Here is a 9,385-nt window from a genome sequence, read left to right as displayed (position 1 = left end):
ATGGTGAGACCTCATCCCTACAAAAAGTTAAAAAATTAGCTAGGCATGGTGGCACATGCCTGTAGTCCCAGCTATTTGGGAGGTTGAGGCGGGAGAATCGCTTGAACCTGGGAGGCAGAGGGTGCAGTGAGCCGAGATCGTGCCACTGCAGTCCAGCCTGGGCCACAGAGTGAGATTCTGTCTCTAAATAAATAAATAAATAAATAAATAAATAAATAAAATATATATGAACAACTCTGAAAATAAGAAAATAAAACAGATGTAAATAAACAAAATATATGCCTGTGAGCAAATCATCAGTGCTAGAGAAACTAACTTTGCCTAGTATTAGTGCTATAATATTAGCATTAGAATTAGTGTATCGTAGTATTAGTAGAGTATTAATATTAATGTATTAGTGCTCATAGCTGTGTAAAAAATAGCACAACATTTAGTGCCTAAAGCAACAAATATTCATTATCTCACTTGGTTTCTGAGGGTCACGAAATCAGGGCTTAGCTGGGTGGTTCTGGTTCAGGTTCTCTCCTGAGGTTGCAGTCAAGTTGCTGCCTCTTGTTACAGTTATCAGAAGGCTTGACTGAGGTGGAAGATTCGTCTCCAGGCTCACTCATGTGAGACCTCAGGTCCTCGTGGTGGTTATTAGAGGCTTCCGTTCAGAGCCTCCATGTGGGACATCACAGCTGGCATCCTCCAGAGTGAATGCTCCAAGAGAGGGCAACCACAGTGGTAGCAGTAGTGCCTTTTGATGATTTCATCTCTAAGGTTGCAGACCATCACTTTCATTTTATTCTATCCATTAGAAATGAGTCACTAGATTCAGCCCGCACTCAAGGGGAGGAAAGGTAGTCTTCCCCTGTTGAAGACAGAAGTATGAAAGCATTTATGGACATATTTTTAAAACCATTGCAGAATGTATGAAGAATATCATGGCTTAAATAAGCATACATACACACTGAAAACTAGTTTAAATAGTGTGGAACATTTCTCAGTAAGAAGTATGTTAAATGCAGTTTCTTGAACGTGAAGCCATTTCAAAGTTACAAAATCTGTCCTAATATTGACATTTACTCTCTAATATTGTCAGTTATAACAAATGCCATGGCACAGTGCTTTTCACATTTGTTCCAACACTCAAGTGGGTATTTGTGATGTCTTATAGTTGCCAGCAAGTTTGGCAACTTTTTCTATGCTTGGGGAATTTCCTCCATTTTCAGGACTGCTTCCGGAGGCAGAAGCCAGAACTTTCTTTCCTATCCACCCTTGCAGCAAGCATCCAGGGATGGAACTTCTGTTCTTCCACACAGACACTTCCATGTACGATGTAGATTTGGAAGACGGCAGTATGGCCTTGAGTCCAGTTTCTAGGAAGGATGGAATAAATGACTCCAATGATGGAATCAGACCTTGGACTCTCCCCATCTCGGGGTTCTGCTTCCCCCTGTGCCAGCTTTATCCTCAGATCACCTGTCTCCTACCAGTACTCCTAGTGCCTCATCACTGCACTCCCAGTTTATCATTCTCAGAATTTTCATTATCAATTGCTTCACTTAAACAAACGAACAAACAAACAGTGGTGCAAATAATGGCTATTTCATTATTTCCACAGATGTTGTGAATCAGGAATTGGAAAAGGATACTATGGGGACAACTTGTCTACCTGCATACATAATAATATGGGGTAATTAACTGGAAGGAATCAATGGCTGTGTGGGAGGAGTCACTTGATGGCTAGGGTCTGGAATCATCTGAAGGCTCATTTAGTCATATTTATAGCAGTTAATACTGTCTGTTGTTTGAGGGCAGTCACCTGAAACAACTACATGTGGCTTCCTCACAGCGTGGTGGCTCGGTTCCAAGATCAAGTATCTCAAAAAAAAAACAAAGTGAAGTACAGTTACAGCAACTTTTATGACCTAGCCTCAGAAATCACATAGTATCACTCCTCCATAGACACAAACCCCTTTCCAGATTCAATGAATGAGAACACAGACGCCATCCCCCCACATTCCATCTATTAATGGGAGGGGTGTCAAAATAACATTGGAAGAAAAGCATTTGGAATGGGAGATACTGTTATAGTTCTGCTGTGTGGCAGGTTGTATTTTTCCAAAGAAAACCAAAGATAAACTAACTTGTACCAGGCCCATCCTTAAACAGCAGCCAGAAAATTTTAATACAATTTTGAGGCTTCAGAAGGTGCATTTCTAAGGGATACCCTACGACGCGGCTGTGTTACTCCAAACTGTCTTATACTAGCGGCTTGTTGGAAGTTGAGTCTGGGGTTAACAAAAATGTCCTTCAAATAACACTATGGTTTGAATGTGTCTCTCACACACCTACTTTACAGAGTTGTTAAGAAATTTTTATTTATTTATTTTAGAGATGGAATCTCACCATGTTGCCCAGGCTGCAGTGCAGTGGCTATTCACAGGCACAATGATGACACACACAGCCTTGAACTCCGAACTCAAGTGATCCTCTGGCCTTAGCCTCCCGATAGCTGGTACTACAGGAACGCAACACCACGCCCAGCTGAAATAAGATGATATATGTAAAGAGCTTAGAGCAATGCTTGTCACATAGTGACATGTTCTCAATCCATGTTATTATTATCATTTCAGTGCCTTGAAAGCCATTTTTATGACGTCTGTGGCCTCTGACAATTTGGCGCCATACAATGGAGATGGAGGGTGGCAGGCCGCACTCTGGTGACCCCATGTCATCACCACGTGGCTGCGTCTTGACCCTGGCAGAGTCTAAGTTCCCTTTCATCTCTCAGCACCGCAGGGCAAGGCCTGAGGAACTGTTCTTGCCTGAGCTCTTGTCGTGTACTCCGGAGGGCCGGGCCTGGCGCTTAGGAGGGGTGCTATTGAGGTCAGGACATAGGCGCAGGCTTCTGAGAGCTTACAATGCTGTGTGGCAAAGTGTGAAAGTGGTGATTCTCCTGGTTACTATCTTGAGGCCCTCTCGCAGGGGCAGTTCTCTAGGAGTTGGTGGAAACTCCGAGAACCAGGGCAGCAGGCTCGTGACAGCCCTTGTTCCCAGGGATCACAGGAGTTCCAGGAAGAGGCAAGACAATTCTTACAATGTGACCCAGCAGGAGAACCACTGGTGAGGTCACGCATAGTGAGGTTAGTGTGTACAGTCTCCAGGCTGATAGGAGTTCTTGATGAAGAAGTCGCTGTCTGCACCATATGAACAAGGGCATGACCGGATAATCACGTGGCTGCCGGATCCCAGCTCAGCCACCAGGCCCCTACCACTCCACAACACAGAGCCTGGGCTCTGCGTTCTGTGGTCGATATGAGGTCCTGGGTAGTGGGGAATGCAGTGGAAGTCCTGGGAAAAGGGATAACAGGACGAATGAATCTCGTGTACACAGAAAGGAAGGAGAACATTGCAAAACAAGAAAAGGGAACAAAAATATCTCATTGCCTTGTAGGGTTGCGGGGGCAAAGAGGAGGCCACCGCACTGCATCCGAGGCGGCGCAGTGGGGATGGTGCCTGCAGCCACAAGGAAGGGCGACTGTGCCACGCTCCCCTGCATGTGGCGTGGCACAGGCGACACGCACATTTCTACAAAGCTTCCCTCCCGTGTGACTTGTGGCATATGCGAAGAAGAAAAGCGGCCCCTAGGGGCAGGAGTCCCGGAACTCTGCTGCTGTCCGGGCACCTCATTCCTTGAAGCCAACTCTGTTTAGAACACCAAAAACTAAATACCGCCCTGTGGGCTGCGTCCCTGCACTACCAGCCAGGGGCCTCCAGAACGCGCTCCCAGGAACCCAGAAGTTTGCTGGTGTGTGTTTGCGGCGCCCGCGCACCTCGAAACCGAAAGCGCAACTGGAGGGCCCGGAGTCTCTCCCCAGCCAAAGGCCCGCGAGCGCCGCCGCCCCCGCCGAGAGCGCGCAGCTCCGCTGCAGTTGTCTTCACTGCCAGGGCGGGCCGGGGGCAGCAGTGAGCCCCGGCGGCGAGAAACCGAAGTACCTGCGTGGCGGCCGCCCCAGCCCGGGATGGGAGAGCGGAGAGAGTGGCGGCGAAAACTCTCCGCGTTCTGCAGGGAGGGTGCGGGCAGGAGGAGGTAGAGGACGCCTTGTAGGCAGAGCGAAAGTAACGTCGAATGCCTGTACCAGGATGGCCGAGTGGTTAAGGCGTTGGACTTAAGATCCAATGGACATATGTCCGCGTGGGTTCGAACCCCACTCCTGGTAGTTTCAGGTTTTTCTCTGAGATTATTTTATTTTTTAAAAATACGAATCTCACCGAACACAGCACGCCTTGGACATTAGAATTCCGACTTCTGGCTGGGAGAGGCGCAACGCTCACACGCAGAGACCTACTTCCCACCAAGAGACCGCGCAGGCGGCGGCTCGCGGAGCTCCGCTCACCTCCCCAACTGCAGGGTGGGAGGCGGCTGGGAGGGGGAGGGCTATGACCTGGAGGGTATTTTTAAAACTGCCTCTACAAAAAAGTAAAAAATATATCTCTCTTTCTTTTTCTCTCTCTCTTCCTTTTTTTTACCCCCGCCAATGTTAATTTTGTGCACACAACTCTTCTGTTAACTCCTAGAAGGTGGAGACTGTATCATCCTAGATGTAAAATGCACTCCAACTTGGGTTCGGCTTAGAATTTTTAAATATAGCGTGGTAAAGTTTTTTTTTTTTTTTCCTTCTTGTTCCTTTAAAATTGTTTGTTTAATGAAGGCCTTCTAAGAATTTTTAAAAGTTGCAAGCACAATGCAAATAACTTTTTTTCCTCTCTTGAATCATTTAAAAGTAAAATACCAAGTCGATGCCCAAGTACTACTATTAAAATCAGGAAATTAACATTGATGATTTAATACCGTCTAATCCTCGGTCCCCATTCGGTCACCAGTTGTCGCAAGAATGTTCTTTATAGCAAAAGGCTCCTCTTCAGAATGATGCGTTGCATTTACTTGTCCTGTCTCCTTCGACTTCTTCCGTGTGGATGGGTTCCTCAGCCTCTGCTGACTTTCACGATCTTGACACTTCTGCTGACAAGCCAGCCGGTTTGTAGAATGTCCTTTGTCAGTCTAGGTTTTTTGGTGTTTCCTCCTGATGAGATCCAGGCTCTGTTTATTTAGCAGTACTTCCACAGAAGCCATGCGATGTTCTCACGGCAGCCTCTCAGGCTGCATGATTTCAGTGTGGCCTGCTTCTCTGCCAGGCTTCTCCTCTATAAAGTTACTCTTTTCCCTTTGTGATTAGCACATATTTTAGAGGGAAGTGCCTTGAAGCTGTGTAATATCCCACGCCTTATCAAATTTTCATTTTATTCAATTATTTATGGAATTATAAGTTATGTACGTATGTACTCATGGTGCCCTATTTTAATTAGTAACCATTCATTCATTTTGATGCTCGAAGTGTCTCAGATTGGGCCAGTGACAGCCCATTCAAGTTGACTTTTGACCTGTCTGCATTATTCTTTTTTTTTTTTTGCGACCGAGTCTCACTCTGTCACCCAGGCTAGAGTGCAGTGGCGCGATCTCGGCTCACTGCAAGCTCCGCCTCCCGGGTTCAGCCTCCCGAGTAGCTGGGACTACAGGCGCCCACCACCAAGCCCTGCTAATATTTTGTATTTTTAATAGAGACCGAGCTACATTATTCTTTAGCACGTCCTTACTTCCTACTCCAATATAGTCCCGACTTACTTGTACTTTCCTGACCCAGTGCTAGAATCAGCCATTTTCCAAAGATCCTTGGTTCCTTTTAGTGGAGAACGGTATCTAGAAACCAAGGTCTCAATGCTAGGTGTGCTCATTGCTTTTGAGGTGTTGCTACTCCCAGGCCCTCTGGGTAGACAGAATTAAGGAGTGTGTGTGTTTGCGTGTGTGCGCGTGTGTGCATATTTATCTATTTGTATATTTATCTATATATCTATATAAATATATATCTACGTTTATTCATATATCTATATGTATATCAAGGAGTTTATATACACCTCCAATTCTGATCCAACACTATAGACTTCGTTCTATTTTTTCTCCCCGTCCATGTTTGTAACTCCCTGAATTCCTACCTTCCCAATGCAGATCTATACATTGCTTAAGCTCATTTAATGGCTTTAGAATTGAATTGTTCAAAAAGGAAAGAGAAAAAGAGTGTCTACATATTTTGGAAATAAACATCCTGCCAGCAACTGAGAACAGGCTCTGAACCACTCGCTGGTAGATACTTGGGATGTGCAGATAAATAACCTGACCTTTATCTCAGTGAGCTCAGATAGCAGGAGATAGAGATTTTAATAAGCTACATTTGTAATGAAAAGATAAGAATTATGCCCAAGGTGCTAAAGGAGTGGTTTGGGAAGGCCTGACTCTTCCTCAGAGAGCTAGCTTTAGTTGAGAAGTGAAGGAAAAAAGAAGCAGGGAGGAGGGAGGGGCAAGGGGGAGAGGGAGACAGATGCAGGTGGGGTAAACCACCTGGGAGCCAACTGGGGGCTCTGTCAAATATGATGTCCAGGATGCCCTGAAGGATTTAAAACAGAAGGAACCTGACGAATGTTACATTTGGAAGTATCTGTGTCTACTGATGTAGAGAATCTTGGTCTGTCTTTATAGGCTTGGGATGGGGGACATGTTGAATTGGTAGAAAATATTTTGGGGGAAAAATTGTTTAATTCAGTTAATAACCAGTTAGACTGAGCTCAGTCTTTCTCTCTCTTCCTCCTTAAAAGCCCAGGATTTTTTCCTTGAAAAGCAGATCTGTTATATTAGCCTTTTTATATATTTTCAAAGATTCTTAAAACATATCAAATATACTGAAGTTAAATTTGAATCGTTAACTTAGTTTGAATTAAATTTAAATTGGCTTAAATTAAATTTGAATCAGTTAAATTTGGTCATTAAATTAATCATTAAATTTGTATACTGCCACTAAGCTTATAACGATTTTCTAGTAATTATTTTAACAAAAAGAACTTAAGTCAATCCTTTGAATTATAAAGTAACAGTGTGGATTTATGAACATTCTCTGTAGGTTTGAAGTAGGTGTAAGTCATTCAAAACTGATTATTTTCTATGGGACTTTTACATAGATCTCTGTAGGAAAAGCTGTTCCCAATGTATTTAAGCAGTGACACCTACTGGTTAATTTGAGGCAAATTTTTTGTTAAATTCTGTCTGCCTTATTCCGACTACAGAATTCTGATAATTTGCTCCACAGTTACTGTGTTTGGAAGCAGATTCAGGCGATATCTACGCCAGCCAGTAAATTGACTTTCTTTTTTCTCTTCTAATCATTAATGATAAACCTGCCCTTGAAAATAATCCTGAATCACTGATACAACTTGCACGAGCCATTATTTTCATTGTATCAATAGAAGGTTTATCTCACTGCATCTTCTTTGTTTGTTTCAGTTTATTTTCCAACACCAAATCTGGCTATGAAGTTGAAGGATAATAGATATCTGGATTAGCCATCAACTTTAAAACACAGAAGTCAAGTCCAATTTGAGAGATCCTGAACAAGTAGTGTTCTTGGTCCTCAGTAGGAAGTTGGAATTTGGAAACCTTAATTATTTCTCTTTTCATTTTACTTTCAAATACAATTGCAGCTAGCTGAAGAACAAATTCAATATATGCTATGAACCTCACCCATATGTTAATTGTTCAAGTGGGATAAATGGTAATGCTCCATGTTTTAATAAGTCTGTTTAGTTCAAAGATACTGTGTAAAAGGCAGAGAACATAATCCCAGGTGCCTTGCATCTCCTCATTACTCTGCTACCAGATAAAGGGTGATTGCAAACCAACCCAGCCTACATTTCATTTTCATCAAAATAGATTTTGACGCTTCTGAACCATTTATCAGAGTGCCTGGCAGAGAGGAATGATTGATTCTATTATTGTTATTACATCATTTTAAAAGAAAATAACATTGAGTCAGAATCTAGGTTGTAGATTAGTATTTGGCAAAGGCTAAACTCAATATTAAGAGCTCTGAGGCAAAAAGTGGATGTCCCAGTATGAACAGGCTGCAGTGGGCAGTGACAGCCTATAACTGTGGAATGTAAGCCAGCCAGGGTCAGAACTGTACACCAGTCAAGGTCAGCACTGGATCCTTACAGAACTTAAACAAAAATTTCGTCCAGCAGAGTGTCTCCAGTACATTACATGCACTCAACAAACACCTGCTGAATAAGTGAACTACCCTGAAATCTACTGAGTATTCATAATTCATTTTGTGTGTTGTACACATATTAATCCTTATTCAGGGTATGTGTTTTAAAATGTACTGTGGATTTATTTTAATCAGAAACAGTAGGACATGACACAAAAATGACTGTCGTGAAGGAAGCAATTTTTATGTCACAGATACCTAGACACAGGAGTCACACCACACCATCCAGGGCCACATGGCGAAGGAGTGGGGTTAGTCAGTGGCAGAAAGATTGAAGGGAAAGTATGAGTGACAGTCTTTATTATGGGTACCAAAAAAAAAATAGAATGAATAAAACATACTAGTTGGTCACACAACAGAGTGACTGTAGTCAATAAGAACTTCATTAAACATTTTAAAATAACAAACTGTGGCTGGGTGCGACTGGTCATACCCGTAATTCCAGCACTTTAGGAGGCCGAAGTAGGTGGATCACTTGAGCCCAGGGATTCAAGACCAGCCTGGGCAACATGGCAAAATCCTATCTCTACAAAAAATACAAAATGTGGCCAGGTGTGGTGGTGCGCACCTGTAGTCCCAGCTACTCGGGAGTCCGAGGTGGGAGGATAACTTGAGCCCAGGAGGCCGAGGCTGCAGTAAGCCATGATCACACCACTGCATTACAGATTGGGTGACAGAGCAACACCACACCCTTTCTCAAAAGTAAAGTAAAATAAAATATAATAAAACAACTAAGAGTGTGATTGGATTGTTTGTAACACAAAGGACCAATGCTTCAGGGCTTGGATACCCTATTCTCCTGATGTGATTATTTCACATTTCATGCCTATATCAAAACTTCTCATGTACCCACAGACATATACAGCTTCTACGCAACCACAACATTTTTTAAAAGTAAGAATGAATAAACAATAAGATTTTAAAAAACAGCCTCTATGGTGGTTATTGCAGAAAGAAAAGGGACAAGAAAGGGTAAACATGCTTAAGATTGGCTGTTTCGAGTAATTTCAGCAGGCTCTGAGGTGTAAGGGCTATTCTGAGTTGTCTCCTGTCTCTAGGAATTAGCTGACCTTGGGAGGGACAATCTCTGCCCAATCGGTAAGACCCCAGATGCTAGAGCATTAAAAATACAGAAAATTTAAAAATATAGTTAATACAGTGTGGGTTCAGGTATTCTCATACTTCTTTTACTTCTTTTCCTGCTCCTCTTCTTTCTTCAGCTAGGGTGGACCTTACCAATCAAG

The 9,385-nt window shown here is 43.1% G+C and overlaps 1 non-coding gene across 1 annotated transcript; it reads left to right on the top strand.

Moving 5' to 3' along the window:
• The first annotated feature begins 4,125 nt into the window (after nucleotides 1-4,125).
• On the top strand, nucleotides 4,126-4,208 carry TRNAL-UAA. Its single transcript has one exon. It is a non-coding gene; the product is annotated as a tRNA-Leu (tRNA).
• Nucleotides 4,209-9,385: the final 5,177 nt, after the last annotated feature.

Source organism: Colobus angolensis, unplaced genomic scaffold (genome assembly GCF_000951035.1).
Source record: "Colobus angolensis palliatus isolate OR3802 unplaced genomic scaffold, Cang.pa_1.0 Scaffold58, whole genome shotgun sequence".
NCBI classification, from domain to species: domain Eukaryota; kingdom Metazoa; phylum Chordata; class Mammalia; order Primates; family Cercopithecidae; genus Colobus; species Colobus angolensis.
Note: the sequence above shows the minus strand (reverse complement) of the source record. Positions and strands in the feature narration are given on the sequence as shown.